The sequence below is a fragment of the Cavia porcellus genome, unplaced genomic scaffold (genome assembly GCF_034190915.1).
Source record: "Cavia porcellus strain 051 isolate PalLab524CR breed Dunkin Hartley unplaced genomic scaffold, mCavPor4.1 scaffold_10, whole genome shotgun sequence".
Classification (NCBI taxonomy): domain Eukaryota; kingdom Metazoa; phylum Chordata; class Mammalia; order Rodentia; family Caviidae; genus Cavia; species Cavia porcellus.
Genome location: NW_026947493.1, coordinates 41,212,588 through 41,234,760, shown reverse-complemented (window position 1 = coordinate 41,234,760; position 22,173 = coordinate 41,212,588). Strand labels below are relative to the sequence as shown.

At 34.9% G+C, this 22,173-nt stretch overlaps 1 long non-coding RNA gene across 3 annotated transcripts in view; it reads right to left on the bottom strand.

Moving 5' to 3' along the window:
• The window catches only part of LOC134477887 (uncharacterized), a 139,742-nt gene that overhangs the window by 104,130 nt on the left and 13,439 nt on the right, over nt 1-22,173 (bottom strand). The window contains exons 5-7 of one of the 3 annotated variants that reach the window (XR_010050149.1): nt 17,469-17,511; nt 6,390-6,416; nt 642-5,865 (exon numbers count right to left, since the gene is read on the bottom strand). The exons of the other annotated variants lie outside the window; for them this stretch is intronic. This is a non-coding gene — a long non-coding RNA (uncharacterized LOC134477887). Of the gene's footprint in view, nt 1-641; nt 5,866-6,389; nt 6,417-17,468; nt 17,512-22,173 lie in introns of those variants that run through there. 3 annotated transcript variants of the gene reach the window in all.

Sequence of the window (22,173 nt, the reverse complement as noted above, 5' to 3'; positions counted from 1 at the left end):
GCCTTAGTTGTGGCCTTCTGCCATCCTGAAAGCAAATAATGATGTCCCCTGACCTGTGCTGTTGTCATTGCATCTACTTCTCATTTGCCTATGTTCTTAATTCTCTTGTAAGGGCCTCTGAGATCACTGTGGACATACCCAGATAATCTAGCATAACCTCTCCATTATGAATCTTACTCTAGTTATATCTATAAAGTCTTTTTTTCTATAGAAGGTAATGTAAAATAAGAACATCTTTTGTGAGCAGACATTTTCTACCTATTACACAGGGACTTGGAAGATATACTAGAGATCTGTGTAATTTAATACTGCAAAAACTTGAAACATTAATTTTACTCAATCCAGCAGTGAGGACTGGCAGGTCCATAAATATGAAGAATATCCTCCAAGGACACATAACTAGAAAGCCAGATCTGGGATCCTTCTTTTACAGTTTGCATGACTTAGAACTATTTTATTATAAGATACTTGGAAAATGTCTGACAATCCCTCAAATGTATGTTCATATATGTATTCATATATGTATATGTAAGAAAATCTAAAATAAAAATAGAAATATTTTTATTAAATAGTATCAACATATTTTAAATTTGGAACTTATAATAATATAGTAAACATTTTTAATTTTTGAACAGCATAGAAACAATTATGAAATGGTTTCCATCTTCACAGTAAAAAATTTGTTTTTACTGTGAGTTGTGAGTCCATTGTAATGTATAAAAATGCATAATTCCCATCTTAAAAGCATACAAAGGAGATGAAACCAAGGCTTATGGCTAGACAAATGGGTGCTGGAAATATTACCCTTTAATCAACGCCTAATGAAATGTTTGGTACAATACAACAAATAGACCCAAGGAAGATCCAACTTCATGAACTTCAACCAATAAATGGAAATCACTTCAACCAATAAATGCAAAAAGTAAATCATTCCAGCTGTTTAATGATCTTCATTTTTTCCCAATGTATTTGATCAGAACTTAGCATAAGAATAAATATAGAAAATTATCATTTCCCCTTCAGTTCAATTTGTATATTTGAAAAACTGGGAGAACACGGAATTGTTCAAGAGGAATTTAAAATTCATCACATTGACACTATTAAAGATGGCAAAACAGAGGTCTCAAACACTCACTTCCTTCACAAAGAACCAATGTAGCAAGTGTATAACCACATTTTGATGTGAGTGACTGTCTCAGTTACTTTTCTCTATATTCAATGCCCAAAATTAAGGAAAGAAAGGTTTACTTACTTCACATTTGTGAAGGTTTCAGTTTGTCATCAGCTGATTCCAAGGAAGGCTGGCAAGGTGAGGAGCAACAGTTCAAGGCAGCGGAAAACAGCAAAGGCAGCCAAGAGCAAAACGGGAGAACAAGCCTCTTTCCTTCCTTTATACTGTGTGCAATCTACCCATGGTGAGTACAACACACCATCTCTGTGCCCTCTTTCACTAAGTCAAGATGTTTGCAAAATGAGGACCTTGTCTCCCCACCGAGTTATTTAGTTAAGCTTCTAGACTTCTCAAGTTGAGACTATGTATCAACCTGGAACCTCATAAGAGTCAGAGAGATGAGAAATAACATACTAAGAGAAACAAAATTTCTTGGCATCTGCTACTTTTGCTTCACCACTGAGGGAGGGGAGCCTTCCCTTAGCCCGTAAAAGCAATAGAGCTGACCATTAGCACTGATGCTGGTAATCCCAGATACCGGAAACCCTCTCAATATTTATGGGCTTGCAGCTCACCTAGATAAGTAACCTGAGATGTATATGGTAGCTTTGTTTTTGAAAAGTATTTTACTGTATCTCTCAGTAAACACACAGGTACTATAGCTGGGAGCCATTTCCAGATGATAACTGCTGTCAGGAGTCAGAAACTCGCCTATATCACATTCCCATCTCTGGGACTTCACATACCTTCCACTACACTGACTCAGGGAAGGTGACTCTAGAACAGAACTTGGATCGGAAGAGTGCCTGATGGGCACTCTGTACTGCAGAAGACAGGCTCTGTGACATCAAGGGAAATGGAGAAACAGAAGGTCAGGGAGCTAGTCGACTATGGCCCAGGGCAAGGCCAGTCACAAACACATCCAAACCAATGCCAGGACTGAAAGCAATGAAGATTAAGGACACAGAAAGCCTACAACAGAAGAAAAAATCCTTAATTTTGGAGAAAGTGTATACATTTAAACATAAGAAGCTTATACAACCCCAATACATATTACAAGAAAAGACATTTAACACAGCATATTATTGCCGAACTTCCAAAAGTACAGGGGAAACAACTTTTAAAACTGCAAGAAAAAAATACCGAGTCACATTTTCAGCTCGGTCCCATTAAATTAACAACAGACTTCTCAGCAGAAACACTACAGGCCAGGTAAATACTGTGTGTAATGAGTCCAAATATTCAAAGACAATAACTTCCAACAAAGATTACTATATACTAGCATACCAGCAACAGTATTCTTCAAAATGAAGGAGAAGCAACCTTCCAAGATATTGGTACATGCATTGACTTTCAGCATAAACCCCAAGACACAAGAAACAAAAGCAAAATTCAACAAGTGGAATTTACCACACTAAAAAGCTTCTGTACAGCAACAGAAACAACAGAATGATGAATCAGTGTACAAAATGGGAGAAAATACTTGGCAGCTATTCATCTGGCAGAATTAATATACAGAATACATACAGAACAAAAAGCTCTGAACAATTATATAAAGTAATAAAACTAAATGGAGAAATGATCTAAATAGTCACTTACTGATAGAATACAAATGGCCAAATATATGAAAATACATTCAGTATTCTTAGACATTCCGGAAATGAAAAACAAAATGACAAAGCAATGTCTTGTTTTAGTCCGTATGTGGAGAAAAAGGAATTATTATACTGTACATCGATGGTGGGAATATAAATTAGCATAAATATTATGGAGAACAATATGAAGATTTCTAAAAAAACAAGCAAATAAGTAAAAACTCTCAAATAAAATAAAATTACCATATGATCCAGCAATCAATCAGCATACCAAGGAGAGACCTATATATTCATAACAGTACTATTTACAATATCTAAGATCTGGAGTCAACCTAGGTACTAATCAACAAATGAACAGATAAATAAAATACTGTGCATTCTACATATAAAAATATATAAAAATTATATAATACTATATATGGAGTCTAGTATATATACACACACAGCACACTGTTATTCAACCATAAAAAGTGATTTGCACAAAATGGATAGAAATGATGGACATTACGTTATGTGATATACACTGGATAGAAAAAGACAAACACTACATGTTCTATCTCATACATGGAAACTTTAAAAAATTAACCTGAAAGTACAATAGTGATTACCAGATTCTAAAAGGTATAGGTATAGGTTTAAGGATAGAGTGATTGGCATTGTATGCAGGCATGGAAATATCGTACTGAATCTTAGTAATATATACAACAAACACTTGATAAAAGATAAAAATTTATTTTTAAAAATGAATCATTTCATGCAACCTTCTTTACAGTCTAGTAAGATCAGTATTATCAGTCCACTGTAGCCCAGGAGAGATAACCTTGGAAGGACTCCTGACTGGCCCCTTGAAAACAATCTATGAAAAACAAGAGGTAAATACCAAGTGTTGTGCTTTCCTGTAACTTTTTGATGTTGTAAGTTTTATAAAATCTCAAATTAGAGAAAATCTTTTAAATATGTAGGGTTAAATGAACAGCAATACAGGAAATGTGCAAGAGCACAAGAAAAAGAAAATTTTGATATAAGGATTCTAGGATTCTTTTTAGCATCATATAAACATATTCCAACAAAACACATTCACACTGAAAACAAAGTACACTTCCTCACATCTCCAAACTTTTCAACCCAAACATGTGGATGTTCTTTACAGTAGAACATCCTGATCACAGTATTTCCATAACAGTTAAAGTAAAAAATGGAAGTTTAGAAAGGTGGTACTGCTATAGGGATAATGGGTAAATACACCTGTACACACTCTTACGGTCACCAAGAAATAAGTTTTTTTATTTGGTTGCATAGAAAGGTAGGAAAAAAGGTGCTTTCACTGAACTGGAGGCAGCAAAACTTGAAGAAGATGTTTTGAAACTAAATAGGAGAGGAAAGGTCAGAAAATAGCCGGTAAGTGGTCAATTCAGGTGCAAAGATGAGGAGACTTGTCAAGTATTTTAAACAAGGTTAATAAAAAACCAGAAAAGATCCTGATACATTTGTAAAGTGTATATGAGCTAATTTTCTTTCCTTTTATCATTGGGACAAGGTTATAAAGTGACACTTTGTATTACTGTCTATAAATCACAACTCCCCACTTTCCACTGCATGCAGGGAGATACCCGATATTTCACTGATATTGGATTTGACCATGTGAGTCTTTTGCTTCAATGAAATGTCAGTAAACAAGATATAATCAGAGGCCTTGTATGTCTTGTGGGCTCTGATGAGATGGAATGAATGTACCTTCAGCTAGTGTCTACTCTTTCAGCTGATCTTCTCAATGACACACATTAAACACTCCATATATCCCAAGATCTACTGCTGCAAGAAGAGGAGAGACATGTGTTTTCAACAGTATCGCAAATAGCACATGAGAGTTTATAATCTGGAAATTAGCTTTGGTCAAGTAATATATAGCCAATCTGAAGATGTGAGATTTTTGAGGTCCTAAATTTAGGGATAGTTTCATTGTAGTATTATTAAAACAACGCTAAATAAAAAGCAACACATTTCACCAATATACCTATTAAACGTTTTAAAAAGTAAAAGTAAAATCCTATAGCAAAATTTCCATTTGCAAGAAAATGAGGTAGTCATACGTTCCTCTTTTTCCTGCTAAATACAACTAAAGACTCAGGCATAATACATGAAACAATTATGTATAAATAGACTTCTACAGTGAGAACAAATAGAATATACATATTAGAGAGGAATTGTTAGATCACATAATCACAAAGGCTCAAAATCACTATGGTCAGATGCAAGATACAGGGATAAGGAGGTCAGTAAAATTAACCATAAAGAAAGCAGAAGCCTAACAGCAGAGAAATGAATAATGCAACCTAAATCTAAGACCAAAAGCCTAAAAGCTCCAAGTGCAGCTGGTATAAACCCTGTGGTCTGAAGATCGATGAATCCGGAGACTGAAATTTAAGGACAGAAGCTGTAAAAGCAAACTATCTCTGGGAGGAGGAGTTACACAGAGTGAGAAGAACGAAGAAAAAGCGATGGGGAAAGATGAGAGGGAGGTAAGGAAGACAGGAAAAACAGATGAGAAAGAGTAAAATAAAACTCAAAACAAAAGCCTTCTTTTGGTAGTAAAAGGATCAGGAAAGAGACAGATTACAAAAACAGGACACCTTTATGTAATAATCATTCTACCCAGCCAAATAACCCAGAAAAACTGTGACTCAAGCCAACTCTGTGTCACCAGAGACTGAGAGAAAAGTGAGCGCTTACGCACTTGCCAGGCTCCTGCAAGGTGCATGAATGTTGCCAGAAGGCTGGTATCAGAAAAGGTGGAGGAAGGAGTCAGAATGCTCATCCTCAGTAGACAATGGGTCCTTCCCTTCCTGAGTGATTGGGAAGACCACATCAGGAATACTACCCTAAATTCCAGGTTTCAGGGGGTCATGGGAGACCAGTAACCAGGCACTTTTACCCTTCTCAACCAGGAAGGTTTTAGTGGGTGTTCAAGGGGAACTAGGACTCCCATGCTTACCAGCTGTAGCAAACCATCCCTGCTTTTCAGAAGTGAATGGAGAGCAGGGGGGAAACTGGAGTTTTACCCTCAAGTGGCATATGAAGCAGGGTCCTTTTCATTGATCGCTGGCGCAGTGACAAAGGAAGCAAAATAAAATACAAAGTTTAAGTAAAACACGAAGTTTAATGATATTCAAAATGTCCAAATTTCTATCAGAAATCATTTATCATACTAAGAACCGTATCAAACTCAATGAGAAAAGAACAATCAATGAAAGCCAAAAGTATATTAGAATTGTACATTTATAAAAGACTGGTAATATTAGTCCACTGAAAATGTCTCTGACAAAGAAGTCAAAAATTCTTTGATGAATGGAAAAAATAAATTATTTGTTGACTAAAAGTATCTATAATGGAAGTTTTCTAAAAAGAAAGGATTCTATGTAACAGAAAACTTGGAAGATTATGAAGAAAGAACATAAAACACCCAAATGTGGATAAGTATAATCGACACTCCTTCAAAATCATGGCTGATGGTTAAAGCAAACTTATGACATTTTCTGATGTGGTTCTAAATGTATGTAGGCACAATAATACTATGAATTGTGAAGGATACGGGAGAATAAAAGAAGGTAAAACTTTGTACTTACCCAAAGTTGCTTTATTAGTCAGGTTGTCTAGAGAGACAAAATCAATAGAATGTTTAGAAAGAAATAAATTAAGGGAACTAATTAGGGAAAGTGACTGACACAATTATGGCAACTAAGAAGCTGTGAGTGGTTTTAAGTAACTATAGGAGGTTTTGTAACCAGCTAACCAATTAAGCTGTAATTAGTTAAGCAATTTATGTACCTCATTTCTGCTAGTTTTATAGTATTCCATCAGGTCGCATTTGGTGGTTGTATATCTCTGAACCTGCTCTGTTTCTGGGAGTTTCCTTATGAATCAAAACATGAACTTTATTTCAATCTGTATTTATTTGTTCGAATAAACTACTAAATTTAAATGGTCTAAGGACTTTTACTTTTAACATACAATCCTAATTGACTATAAATTATCTATACACCATATATAGACCAACCACTAACAAAATAGAGAGAGATGCAATAAAAATATTGTGGAAAAATCAAAATGAATTACTGAAAGATGTTCAAGTGAAGGACAGGGAAATTGGAAAAAGAGAACACTGGGAAACAAAGAGAAAAAGCAATAAAGTTAAACAAATACTTAGGCTAAAATGAATTGAATATAAATTGCTTAAATATACTAATTAAAAGACATTCTGGAAGTAAACAATGCCAATGATTCACATACAAAAATATTCAACTATATTCTATCCATAAAATATTCACTCCAAATATGATAATGGAGGCAAACAGATAGTAAAAAGGGAAATTTAGACCATGTGAACATTAATTGAGAGAAACTAAAATGGATGTATCAACAGCAGAAAATGAAGATTTCAGGAAAAAAAATGTTAACTGAAAGAGACATGAACATTATTGAGAGAGACTCAGTCCACCAAAAAGCACAGCAATCTTAAATGTGTATGCATCAGACAACAAAACTCTAAAGTACATGAAACAAAACTGATAGATCTAAAGGAGAAATAAAAATTCCCAACTATAGTTGGAAACTTTGACACATCCCTCTCTCAGCAGTTGATAGAATAACTGCTGGTTACTCTAGCAGTACTCTAGAGTACCAGAGAGGGTATACAACTCATTATGATAATCAACATTGACATTCATAGAACATTCCACTGAGTACACAACAGAATACACATTTTTTCAAGGATCCATGGATGTATACTAACATTTCTGTAACACACTATATCCTAGATTATAAAACAAACTTCAAAATATTGTCAAAATCTAAATCATATGGAGTGTTTTCAAATAAAAAAATCCAACTAGAAATCAGTAGCGTTTGTATGAAAGATAAATAATTCCTTATCAGAAATAGAGAATATAAAAGTATTATTAGAGGCTGGGAAAGGTAGGATATAAAAATAGATTAATTACCTCATACAAAAATATGCCTCATATAGGAAGAATTTGGTCTAGTGTTCTATAGCAAGTAAGGTGACTCTAGGCAAAATAATTTGTTACATTTCAAAACAGCTATATGAGAGTATTTTGAATATTTCCAATACAAAAAAGGTGATAAATGTTTGAAGTGACAGATAAGACATTTACCAATTTGATCATTACACACTGTATACATGCATTAAAATACCAGATTGTGTGTTATATGATTAAGTCTAAAATGTCCCTTGAAAGCTCATAATTTGATGACTTTCTCCCCATGTTGGCAGTAGTGCTCAAAGGTGATGTTTTAGGAAGGCTATTGGATTGCAAGGGCTCTGACTTTGTGGATGCATTCATAACTTCATGAGGTACTGGCAGGTAATGGGACCTTCAGAAATGGGATCTATAGAGTTAAAGGGACTGGGTCACGGGATATGCCCTTGCTAAGTATATCAGGTCCCTGGCCCCTTCTTCACTGGTTCTCTGTTCCCTTTCGGACCATTTATGAAGTGAGATGCAAGGCTTCCCTACACCCTTCTCTTCAGTGTTCTGCCTGGCCACACACCACAGTGATGAGGCTAAGAGTCTGTGGACCAAAACTTCTAAAAACATCATCCAACATAAACATTTTCTACTTTAAGTCAGGGATTTTGTTACAGCAATGTAAAAGCTAATCATTACACTATTTCCTATGAATGTGTACATTCATGTCAATTCTTAAAAAAAAATTAAAACAAGTTAGTAACCAAAGATAACAGAAAAATCTCAGTCAGAAACTGCACTACACACCAGTAAATAAATGAGTCAAAGAATAAGTCTCATAGAAAATGAAATATCGTACTGAAGTGAAAGGCAATGAAACAACAAACTAATTGCAGTTCAGGGTTGAGAAAGGTGGGGAATTGATGGCAAATGAGTGTAGCTCTGTAAGGGCATCCTAGGGACCCTCAGAGCCATCGATACTTTCTGCATTTTGGCTGCCTCAGTCTCAGTATCTTGGTTTCACATATTGTACTATTTTGCAATATATTACCTTAGGGATTAAGGATATTGAGAGTCTCTGTCTTATTTCCTCTGAATTATCTGAGGTTATAATAACAGTTTAGTAATAATAGTTTACTATTGTAACTCAAAATAGCATCTGGTTACTCCCACTGTCATCCAAATAAGAGAAGAATTAGAAAAGGAAGAGACTGAAGAACAGAAGGAAAAAAAGAGAGACTATGTGTCAAATATTGTGTTATGCACTGAAAAATCACGGTAGCAAAGTCAGAATTCTCAGATTTATGTATATACACACACTCACAACACTAAATAAACATATATTCATTTATAATGCACATGTAATTATTTTAATCAGGAGTGCTTTATTCTCAAAAATGTGTTATTAGCATACTTTTATAATTATATTACAATTATTTTTAAGAAATCAAGCACTCTGTTTGCTGTGATGTTTTAAAAGTCAGGACTAAGTCAATGACCTTGAGCATAAATAAATATTAGGACTTCACCTTGCTAAGGAGATTGAAGTCATTACAAGGAGCATTAGCATACCTAGCTTTTTAGCTGCCACATTGGTCACCATACATGATAGGTGACATGATAGGATTCCAGAATCATTGCTGCTCAGGACCATTAGGTACTATGCTGGTAGGGAATTTTGTGCAAAAGACCAAGAAAGATAGATGGAGATACAGAAAATTGAGTGATAAAATTAATAGACATATACACCACCTATTCTGAATCTATTATTTAATCTTTAAAATAGATATTTTATTTTATAAAACACAAATATAAACATATTAATTTATAGAAACGTGAAATTTTATATAATCACTTAAGCACCCCATCATCTTATTTGAACAAATAAGTCTTTTTTTGAATCATTTTAATATTAAACTCAATTAGAGATAATACATAAATTCAGGACACAAGGAAATTACATGAATTCTATAAAGCAAGAAATAAAAAGTGAGATGATAAAACAACACATTAATATAAAAGATTCCAAAACAAAATAAACAGAAATTAAGTGTGAAAACACCTTTATTCAAATGTTAGTAACAATTCAATAAAACTCAAATAATAAAATGGAACAAAACAAATGTCTAAAACCACTTTTGATTTTATAGGAGAAAGCTGAAGAGAGCTGGTCATGAAATTAAGTGCTATTAGCTGATGGAGGGAGAACAAGAGACTGAAGTACAGAAGTCACTGAGGACAGAGGAGCGTAAGAGATGTACAAATAGCTGAAAGGATGAGAAACCACAGAACTTCTCTCACACATTCACACTGCCTGCCAGAGCATGGGAGAACCAGGATTTTCCATCAATACCTACTCTAAAGCATTTCACAGCTTCACAAGGCAGTAATTATGTATTTTCAGCTTTAATGGTTGGAATCAGGTATCAGTTATCAATGCTTTCTAGTTATTTTGACTTTCTCCCCTTAAGGACTGTCCATTGTGTCTTCCAACCACAAGATCACATTGCTTTTTTCCCCAAACTCAAGAGTTTATTCATTCTTTCTAAGACTTATATATTTTGCACTCAGTGTATATTAAACTTTTGTTAGGTTTAAATCATACAACTTAAGTGCCAGCAAACAGATTATGCAGGATTTGGACCGGATTACCTGGACCTTCTGGGTGTTTTGGGAATGGCATACCTAGACCCATATGATTTACCTGTCCCTTCAGCTCCTAGCTTCAGCCACGTTAGCTGGCAGATCAGTGAAGTTTGTCTAACGTATACCATCTTCATTCTATAAATCTCTTACACTTCTTGAAAACTTCCCCTTTATTTCTAGGTACCTGGTGCAAAGCACTCTGCCTCACCACTAGTCACCCACAGATCCTCCATTGTGGAGCTCAAACCAAATGTATTTTATCTTTCTGGACTATTTCATGCTCTAAATTGTTTTCTTACTCTTACCTCATACTCATGTCACTAGTGCATCTGTGACCTGATGTGATTGTTAGCAAGAAACACTAATAAAATGGTTTTTATTCCAACAAAAAAGGCAATTATTTCCAATTGTTCTAGGCTTTGGGAGATGATTTGGCTTCCAGTGAAGGCATGAATAAACAGGTTGGCCAGATCTTTCCCTGGAGTGAGTAACTACGTATTTTTTTTTTCTACTTTGTTAAGTGGTGTCTGTAATCATAATTTTATTCTGCTTTTTGTTTTAGTATAAGAACATGGTATAGTAACAGATTCAAGCTTTTTAACTGTCCCTATGATGCAGAAGAAAAGGAAAAACAGGCTTGATAAAAGCACAACGAGAACTTGGAGATGCAAATGGTCCTCAGAAATGCTTTTAAGGATCTTTTGCTCTAATGATAAATTCACCACATGCTAAAATTAGAAATTTTTAAAAATACAGAGAATTATAACATATATTTTTTCACCTTAAATTCCTCCAGCCACTGTCAATATTTTGATATATTTCCTTCTACTCTTTCTTATTCTGAAGGTGCCAGTTCCTAAAATATTTTCTCCTCTCCCATATTTTCAGGTGATACAAGTTGTTCCAGGTACCCAAAGCATTGATAAGGTCTTGTGAATCACTCATTTATTAACAGAATTTGGGTAAATTTTCTCTAAGATTCAAACAAGAGTAGAGTTCAGGAAAAGATAACTATGTACTATAACAAAATATCTTTGCAACAACCAAACAGACACTAGTCACATGGATTATGAATTACTTTGTCAAAGCCCTTTGAAAATTGAAGTGCTGACTTTAGTAACCTATCATTTTTCAATTTTAAAAGATGATTGGATTTGACCAGTGCATGTTGTATACATGCAGGAAAAACCACACTCTACCACACAGACATGATAAATATTTAAATATATTAAAAATAAAATAAGTCAAATCCATTAGAATACAGTCATGTCCCACTTAACAATGGGGATACATTCTGAAACATACATTGCTAGGTAATTACTACATTAAAGCCAGTTGGACCATGATGGCATAATTTAGATGTTATAGGTTAACTTGATTAAGAGTCATTTATTGCCATTATCAAGTATTATGTTTTATACATAATTGCTTTGCTATTTTTTATAATACTAGAAGTGAAGTAGGTATATTTGCATCAGCACTATTACAAACACATGAATAATGCCTTGTGCTATAATGCTACCATGGCTGTTATGTCACTAGGTGACAGGAATTTTTCAGGTCCAGTGTGGTTTATTTTTTTTTTGTTGTTATTTGTTTGTTTGATTTTTTGAGCTAAGATCTTGCTGTATAGTTCAGCTGCCCCAGAACTCACTATGTAGCTCAGGAGAGCCTCGAACTCTTATCAATCCTCCTGCCTCAGCCTGGTGAGTGCTGGGAATTCAGGCATGTGCCACACCACCATGCCCAGCTCCAGCAGGTCATGGGACTACTATCATACATGTGGCCTATAACTGAACAAAGCATCATTATGTAGGGCATAACTGTATATGAATAGGGCACTTTGACAACCAAGAATCTGGAGACAATGATTATATGTCATGTTCATTTATTTTTAATTTTAATTTTGAAATTGATAAAGTTATATAATTTCACAGAAAAGAAGGGGAAAGTGAAATATCCTTTGAGAATTATTGTTTTTACAAATAGTTAACATAAGTTCAGCCAGGATACAAAAAATCTAAGCAAGGTTGTATTGGTTTATCTCCATATTCATACTTCTTTCTCCCAGTAATCAAATATTCTCTGGGTTATGCTTTGCCCTTAAATCAGATAATGTCCAAATACTGCTAGGTCACTGTCACCATACCAAAGTTATGCTTTACACATGTTACTTCCCTGGGATCGTCTAGGAAAGTTGAGTTGTAGAGAGCTCGGAAGTTGTGGTTTGAGTGTGAGTCCCCTCCAAAACTTATTTTGAAATTTAATTGCAATTGTAATAATAACAAGAAGTGGGACATGTAGGAGATGATTAGGTGGTGAAGATTCTACCCTCTTGTACAGACTCTGTGCCTTTAGAAAGGCATTTTAAGGAGTTTTCTCATTTTGCTCTTCTGTCAGGTAACAGTATTCCTCACTTCTAGAGGATGCAATAGTCAAGATATTATCTTGGAACTGACATCATATTAAAGGATCTTTTTATCCACAGATGGTGGAAATGAAATCAGGCCAAGTGAAAAAGAGAGAAACTGAAAAATACAAAATCCCATGGGCTGCAGGTCAAATTAACTATGTTATAGTCCTGGACTAAACATTTTAAATGGTCAACATTTTTTTATGCAAGGCTGAGTAGAATTCAATACAGGAGTTAAGGCACCAAAGGAGACAGAAATAATGGGAGAAAGAGATGCCAAGCCTTGTAACCTCCTTCATTCACACATCAGATTTCTGCAAGCTCAAGTGAAAGGTCAATGTTTTCAGCAAAAGCGGCCTTCAGTGGCCATTACTGGGAAGTAATGCAGACAACTGTTATCATAACTGATAGGTCAGAGCTGTTATCTACAGCAGTGTTAGTGGGAAACGAACAGTGTATTGCCAGCAGTGTGTTCTACAAAATCAGTCATTTATAAATTGACTAAAGAACAAGTGAGGCTAGAGGGCTTATTTAGGATTTTTCTTGGTAAAACTTCCTCATTTCATCAAAATATTCTGCTTCTGTGATTTTATCAAGGTGTCTTAAAACATGTCATACTACAAAGTTAACAGTTTATGATGCTGGCGGCCTTATCTTGTCATCCAATCTTCTATGCCCCTACTTCCTCATCATAGTGACCCCTTATTGTCTCAGAACCAGAGATTGGGTCATTAGGAGAGCCAGTAATCTTGGTGTTGCCATTCTCCAGAACTGTGAGATTATTATTTGTAAATTATCCAGTGTTTTTATTCTGATATAACATCACAGATCAGACTAAGACAGGAAAATACGTTGTCTTCATCAAGAAAATGTCTGGCAATATATTCCAACTTCTAGTGGCAAAGAATTCACAGAAGTGTATCATCATGAGATATTTTTAAATAAAGTCTTTGTCTTTTTAAAGGCATATCTTATGAAAACACATTGATAGCGTTTTCATCAAATTTTGAGACTGTGTTTAGAATGGTTTAAATTAAAATACTGCCTAAATACTATGAAAAATAATATAAATTATATGTAGGACGTTGAAAGAGCAGAATTTCAAATATCTCAATTTGTTATATTTGTTATAAATATGATATATTTTAAATTGCTTTATACTTTGAATGAGTATGGTTTCCCAGTGTTTATTAGTTTTCAGAAATGATTGTTTTCAAAATTATTTTCAACCATAGTCACAAGAAATTTTATCAGAAAAAAAGCAAGTTCAAAATCAGTCAGTTTTAGCACTACATCATCAAAAGCCTATAAAACAAAATTGAGAATTCTGAGTTAAATGTCTTCTGAAATGAACAGCCTCCAGAGGAAAATCGAGAGAAGAATGCTCTTCTGAGGACAACTGAGACCTGTGCACACTGGGAGGAGTGGCCGACCCAAAAGACAGGCACATTTTAGGGCATCTGGATTGAGGCTTGAACAGGTGCTATGTAACACGATCAGAACAGGCTTGTCACAAGCAGTTCAAAGTCAAGACTGTGGTAAATCTGGTTGCCTATAAGCAGAGGTAGGAAACACATACTAAGATGTCATCAATGGAGAAAACAAACTGGTTTCAAATGTGAGTCTCACACCATGAGATGTAATAGAAGTTTAGTATCTGAAATCTGACTTTATTGATAAATAGTGAAACTGTAAGATGACTGTGCAGGTTAATTACTGTGGTTTCTCAGAAATGAAAGAATAAATTCAGTCAGAATGACTGGTTATGAATAGTACAAAAGCTGCCCCCCAATAAAACATTAAACAAAAAGACCAAAAATTTAAAACATTTCATAACTATAGAGTACAATTAAAGTAAAGCAGTTTCTGGTCTTTCAATTTGGCCAGCTCATCCCTGTCCTGCACCTGGTCCTCATTGTTTGGTTTAAACTATGATCTCTTAGCTTGCAGTCAAAAGAATAGACTGTATCTCCATGGATGCAGACACTGTATCTAATTCCACCCACTAATATGTTCCCTGAGCCATGCCTGCCTCTGTGCTTAATTCAACTGTCTGCTGAATGATGAAACTGTATAGGTAAGTAAAGAACTGCTAAAAGCATTTCTTGCCTTTGGAATTTAAAATTCACATTTTAAATCTAAAAAGTTGTGATAATTTTATTAAACAGCTGAAATAATATGACAGAGGTGAGCATATTAATACGAGAAGTTGGATTTAAATAAGAAAAAATTAAGACAAAAATTATGACTATGACTTTTACTACATATTGTTCTACCTTGTAGAAGCAAAGTAAAATTCACACTCATTTCTTACTCTTTTTAATGAGTGACATCTAAATATATTTTATCTCAATCCCATGAACATCTGCAAGTGTTATTTTTTTCACACTTATAAACCCATTAATATTTATGGCTACTTTTTAATTTTGTTAGTAATAGAGCAATGATTCCTAAACTAGGTAAGTACACTGTAAACATCTATGTAGATTTTTAGCTTTGTAGAAATTAAAAGATTTAATAAAGATCTTTTCATACTCTAAATCTCTACTTTTTGATTTTCCTGTGATTAGGCCTGTACTCAAGGTTTCACTTTGGTTTTCCTGTCTCACTTCTCCACCTCACAACTAAATACATAATAAAAGAAAAGGGCACTTTCTTTTTCCACCTATCTTGACTCAAGTGTCCAAAACCTTCCTTAAGTCTATACAAGCTTTTGAGAGGGCATTAGTCTTTGCCTTCCTTGCATAATTTTCTATTCTAAACAAAGTGAAGATTAGAAATGGAATACTTTCCTGTGCTGCAATATTTTGAATCACATATGGTTGTATAATTATAGAGGAATAGTGAGAATTCTCTTTTAAAGATGTATATCTTTTTCTATCTCCCTTACTCTTATCAGAGAAACTACTAAGCCTGGGAAAAGTCTTGAGCAAACAAGAAGATGGTTAGTGGTAAATATTAAAAGCTCTTACACTATTTTCCTAGGTAAAAAACCCAAGGAAAGGCTCTATTATACTTTGTGTCCTACAAAGATCATGTGTTGGAAACACCGTTGAGAGGTTGGATCTTTTAATAGGTCATTAAATATGAAGGCTCTGCCTACAAGAGTGAATTAATGCCATTATTGTGGGAGTGGGTTCTTCAGACAAGGATGAATTAGTTTCTTTCTCCTCTCTCCTTCATCTTCTGTTGCTCTTCTACCTTCTGCCATGGGGTGATACAAAAGGAAAGGCCTCTCAACTGTAGATGTCCAGGTATCCAGAGTTGTATTGTTTTAAATTATGCAGTCTCAGACATTCTATTATAACAGCATAATAGAATAAGGTAGGATCTGTGTCCTATCTGTCTGTTTATCTATCAGTCACAGAACTGCAAGAGTAAGAATTTACAAAAATGCATGAACCCATCTATTGCCATTCTTCTCTTCCTCATTTGCTCTGAATAATGCAGTCCAAAAGTCAGGCAGGACACTTACGGGAGGGCCCAAGGAGAGTTTAAGATCATCGCTCCCAGCAATTAAGGACCCGCCAGCTCCAGCCACACTAGACTGGGCTCTGCAGGTTTCAGGACTCGCTGGCCATGCCCAGTGACTTTCTTTCAATCCTGGGAACTGGACTGCCAGAGGGAGTTCCTGCACACCAGCTCAGGCTCCAGGATAGTTTAAGATCATTCTTCCCAGTGGTCAAGAACCCGCCCAACTTCCAGCCACACTAGACTGGACTCTGCAGGTTTCTTGGCCTGACTGGGCCATGCCCAGTGATCTTCTTTCAATCCGGGAACTGGGCTTCTGGAGATGAGTTCCTCCACACCTGCTCAGGCCCGGGAAAGTTTAAGATCATTGTTCCCAGTGGTCAAGAACCTGCTCAGCTTTCAGCCACATTAGACTAGGCTTGAGAGGCTTTGCAGCCCAACTAGACCATGCCCAGAGACCTTTTTCAATCAGGGGAGTCGAGTGAGTTCCAGCACATTGGCCCTTAACCGGGGAGAGCTTTGGATCATCATCTACAGTAGTTAGGTGCCCACCCAGCTTCCTGGAACACTGGAGGTGGCTCACCTGTGGGCCTGACTGGACCATACTCAGCAACCGCCATTCAGTCCCAGGGGCCAAGGTCATAGGAGATGATTTCCAATACACCCAAGGGAAGCTTTGGGACATCACTTAAAACATGGAAATATAGGAAAATGACAATACAAAAGACCAAAATCCAATCTCAAACCTCCAGCCCATCCCAAGAAAGCCTAGGAGCCATGTACATAGAAGAAAATATATGTAATACAATTGAAATACCTGAAATAATAGCAACTGAAATAAAGAAGCAACTCCGGGAAACAATGCAAAGAATCAATGAATCAAAGAGTTGGTTCTTTGAAAGAATAAATAAAATTGATAAGCCCTGCCAATTTAATTTAAAAAAGGGAAGAAAAGCTCAAATTCATGCAAGAAGGAATGAAAAAGGTGAAATCACTACATACTGTAGAAATACAGAAGATCATCAACACTTATTTTGAAAACCTCTACTCTTATAGGTTCAATAACACAGAAGAAATGGACAGATTCCTAGAAACATATGAAGTACCAAAGCTGAGTCAAGAAGATGTAAAACTGCTGAATAACCCAATCTCTATTAATGGAATTGAAAATGTAATTAAGTCCTTACCTACAAAGAAGAGCCCAGGTCCAGACAGATTCACTGTGGAATTCTACAAGAAATACAAAGAAGACTTTTAATGCCAACACTTCTCAAACTCTTCAATGAAATCGAAAGGGAATCAATCCTTCCTAAGTCATTCCTGGAAGCAAATATTACTCTAGTGTCAAAACCTGAGAATGACCCAACTGGAAAAGAGAACTACCGTCCAATCACCCTTATGAACACAGAGGCAAAAATCCTCAATAATCTAGAGAAATCACTCCTAAGGTTCATCTGGAACCAGAAGAGACCTAGAATAGCAAAGGCAATTTTAAGCAACAAAGACAAAGCAGGAGGCATCACAATCCCTGACTTGAAGTTATACTGCAAAGCAACAGTAGTAAAATCAACATGGTATTCAAATCAAAACAGAGCCAAAGATCAATGGAATAGATTAGAAGATACAACCACAACTACAAACATACTCAACCACCTTATCTTTGATAAAGGAGCCAAGCAGGTTCACTGGAAGAACGACAGTCTCTTTAATAAATGGTGCTGGAAAAACTGGCTCTCCATTTGCCGAAAACTAAAGCTAGACCCATGTCTATCACCATGTACTAAATTAAAATCTAAATGGGTCAAAGATCTGAATATTAAAACAGAAACACTAAATCTATTGGAAGACAAATTGGGTAGAAACCTTGAAGACATAGGAGTAGGTAGAGAATTCATGAACAGGACACAAACCGCATGGGAAATACTTACCAGAATCAATAATTGGGACCACTTCTTATTAAAAAGTTTCTGCATGTCAAAAGAAATCTCCAGCATACTGAAAAGAAAACCCACAAACTGGGAAAAGATTTTAGTGAACTCTTTCTCAGACAAGGGACTCTTGTCTAAAACATATAAAGAATTAAAAAAACTCAGACCCCCAAAATTCAAAGATCCAATCAAAAAATGGGCATGTGAGATGAATACGCACTTCTCAGATGAAGAAATGCAAATGGCAAATAAATACATGAAAAAATGTTCATCATCATTGGTCATTAGAGAAATGCAAATTAAAACCACACTGAGATACCATCTCACTCCTGAAAGAATGGCCAGGATCAAGAAAACCAACAACAACAAATGCTGGAGAGACTGTGGGGAAAAAGGAACTCTCCTACACTGTTGGTGGGAGTGTAGACTGGTGCAGCCTTTGTGGAGGTCAGTCTGGAGATTTCTCAAAAGGCTGGGATTGGAAGTCCCATTTATTCCAGCTATTCCACTTCTAGGCATATTCCCAGAAGAACTGAAAGCATCATACCACAGTGATATATGTGCACCTATGTTTATAGCAGCAAAATTTGTAATCACCAGATCTTGGAAACAACCCAAGTGTCCATCAACTGAGGAATGGATAAAAAAGTTGTGGTATTTCTATACAATGGGGTATTATTCAGCTATAAAGAAGGATCACATTGAGATATTTATCAATAAATAGGCGCAGCTTGAGACCATACTCATAAGTGAAATAAATCAATCTCGCATGTGTGAATACCGAATAGTTTCCCTAATGTAAGTAATAATTCAAATATATAAAAATATGTGGTAATCATGATTCCCCATTATGTGGCCTTGAAGCCTTATAAAGTTTTCACTTATTAATTGGGAAGGCTTTATTCTGGGCTTCTTGATATGGAAATATTTGAAGCTATAGTATATGAAGTTTTATTCAAATATTTCAAGGAAAAAGACAGACACTATGGTAACTACTATTAAGTAGGGTTATTTGGTGGTGAAGCACTAGGTTGCTGAAACAGTCATGCTTTGACCTGTGTTGTTATATTGTTATGTCCTCTTTTATCTCAATCTCTCCCTTATTCATTAAAAAAATTATTTAGTTATTTTTTATGGTTTTTTTAATTAAGGGGAAAAATTAAAAAAATTAGCAGGATATATAATAGTAACTTTTTTTTATTTCCTATTAACTTGTTTTGAAGTCCTGTAATACTCCCACTATCTTGTTTTGACTGATTAGACTCTGTTCCATTCTGTATGATAGTATCAAGTTTGAGGGTATAGGCAACTACTTTGAAGGCAATAACATTCACTAAGATGCCCATTCTGGTTTGACTATTGTCTCCTTTGGAAGTCCTGTAATGTATACAATGCTTAAGTTTTATTGGTCTTGTTCTCTACTGTTTTGTTCAACTTTATAATATCTAATGAGATAGACAATTCTTTTTAAGGAAACAAGAGACATTGTTGATAACCATTGTTTATAACCTTGTACTCTGTTTTACATCATGTGCTATGTCTATCCTTGGTTTTGACTGACAGCTTTGTTTTGCCATATTTGACTTTATTCTCTCACCCCCCAAAAAAGTAATAAGACCTAAGGAGTAATAAAACCCAAAATTTGTGGATTTTGTTGTAAAAAAGGAGGAAAAAAAGAGCTCTAATGGATACAACAGCAAGTGTGTTTAGGAGTGTTAAATAGCTGACCATATTAATGTTTTTGGTTGGATCATTGAACACAATTGTTTGCAGTCTCACTGTTTGAATGTCCACTTTGTATGCTTTGATACTGTCATTTGAGCAACTATCTCTAAGATGATAATATGTAATCTATTAACTGGTGATTTCTTACTTTTTTTTACTGTAGTTCTGTATTACTTGTACCCTTACACCGCTTTGTTTTGTTTTGTGTTTTTCTCTTTTTCCTTTTAAATAAAATGAAAAAAAAATCCTCAATAAAATATTGGCAAATAGGATGCAGCAAATCATCAAGAAGACTATATACCACAATCAAGTGGGATTCATCCCAGGCATGCAGGGATGGTTCAACATATGTAAGTCAATAAATGTTATCTACCATATCAATAAAGCCAAAAGTAAGAATCACATGATCATTTCTCGAGATGCAGAAAAAGCTTTTGATAAGGTCCAACACTCATTCATTGTAAGAACCTTACAGAAAATTGGAATAGATGGTCTTTACCTCAATATGATAAAGGCCATCTACAACAAACCATCAGCCAGAATCATATTAAATGGAAAAAACTGAAGGTCTTTACCTTAAAATCAGGCACAAGACAAGCATGTCCCTTATTACTGCTTCTATTCAACATAGTACTGGAATTACTAGCCAGAGTAATTAGACAAGAGAGAGAAATAAAAGGAGTAAAGACAGGAAAAGAAGAAGTTAAATTATAATTATTTGCAGAAGACATGATACTCTACATAGAAGACTCCCAAAACTCCATTGAAAGACTCCTAGATACAATAAATAAATTCAGCAATATAGGTAGTTTCAAAATCCTCAAAAATCAATAGCATTTCTGTAGACTAACAACAAAATCACAGAGAGAGAAATAAGAGAATCCACACTCTTCACACTAGCATCCAAAAAAAACAAAAAACTTAGGAATTAATCTCACAAAAGAAGTAAAAGATCTATACAGGGAAAATTATAATACCCTTAAAAATAAAATCAAAGAGGATCTCAGAAAATGGAGAGACATCCCTTGTTCATGGATAGGAAGAATAAATATTGTGAAAATGACCATTTTCCCAAAACTGTTATATAGATTCAATGCAATCCCAATGAAGATACCATCAGCATACCTCATAGATCTAGAGAAATCACTCCTAAAATTCATCTGGAACCAGAAGACACCTAGAATAGCAAACGCAATTCTAAGCAGGAAAGGCAAGGCAGGAGGCATCACAATCCCTGACTTGAAGTTATACACAAAGCTACTGTAATAAAATCAACTTGGTACTGGAATCAAAACAGATCTGAATATCAATGGAATAGATTAGAAGATGCAACCACAAAAAAATAAAAAGAAGATACAACCACAATTACAAACACACTCAACCACCTTTTCTTTGAAAAAGGGGCCAAACATGTTCACCGGAAGAACGACAGTCTATTTAATACATGGTGTTGGAAAAATTGGCTCTCCATATGCCGAAAACTAAAACTAGACCCATGCATATCACCATATACTAAACTAAAATCTAAATGTATCAAAGATCTGAATATTAAAACAGAAACACTAAATCTGTTAGAAGACAAATTAGGTAAATATCTTGAAGATATAGGGGTAGGTAGAAAATTCATGAACAGAAATCAAACTGCACGGGAAATTCTCAAGGGAGGTAAGGAGACTATGGAAATGGGGCAATGGAAGAGCAGGTTGTTACATGTATGCGATTGCTTAAGTAGGTATACGTATTGCTGACAACAGAACTCAAATTTCTCACTATCAGAGGACAGAGTCCCATGACATATTAAAAAGTGTATTCATTCCTAATTAACTTTTTGATCACATATTAACATCTATAATGTACTTATGATACTTTATTCAATAATGTGCCAATAATAATTGCAATAATCTCTTCATCTAGATAAAAAGATGACGCCTTGTGGTCACAGAAAACATAAAAATTAATTTCAATTTATATACATATTTTTATTGCAGAAATATATAAAATGCTATCAATAAAAGACCTTCAAGCATAAAAATATATTATGTTAGGATAAAATTTTATGGAAGAAATGGAATGGAAATATGAGCTCAAGGAGAAAAATGAAATTATGTAAAATTTCTGGATGTTAAGGAAGAGCTAATTCATGTATTTTTAAAACTGATGATGGTGAGAATAAAGTAGGTATATAATACATTAGACAGATATTTATAATTTTTTATCAAAAGTCAATATGTCAATTATC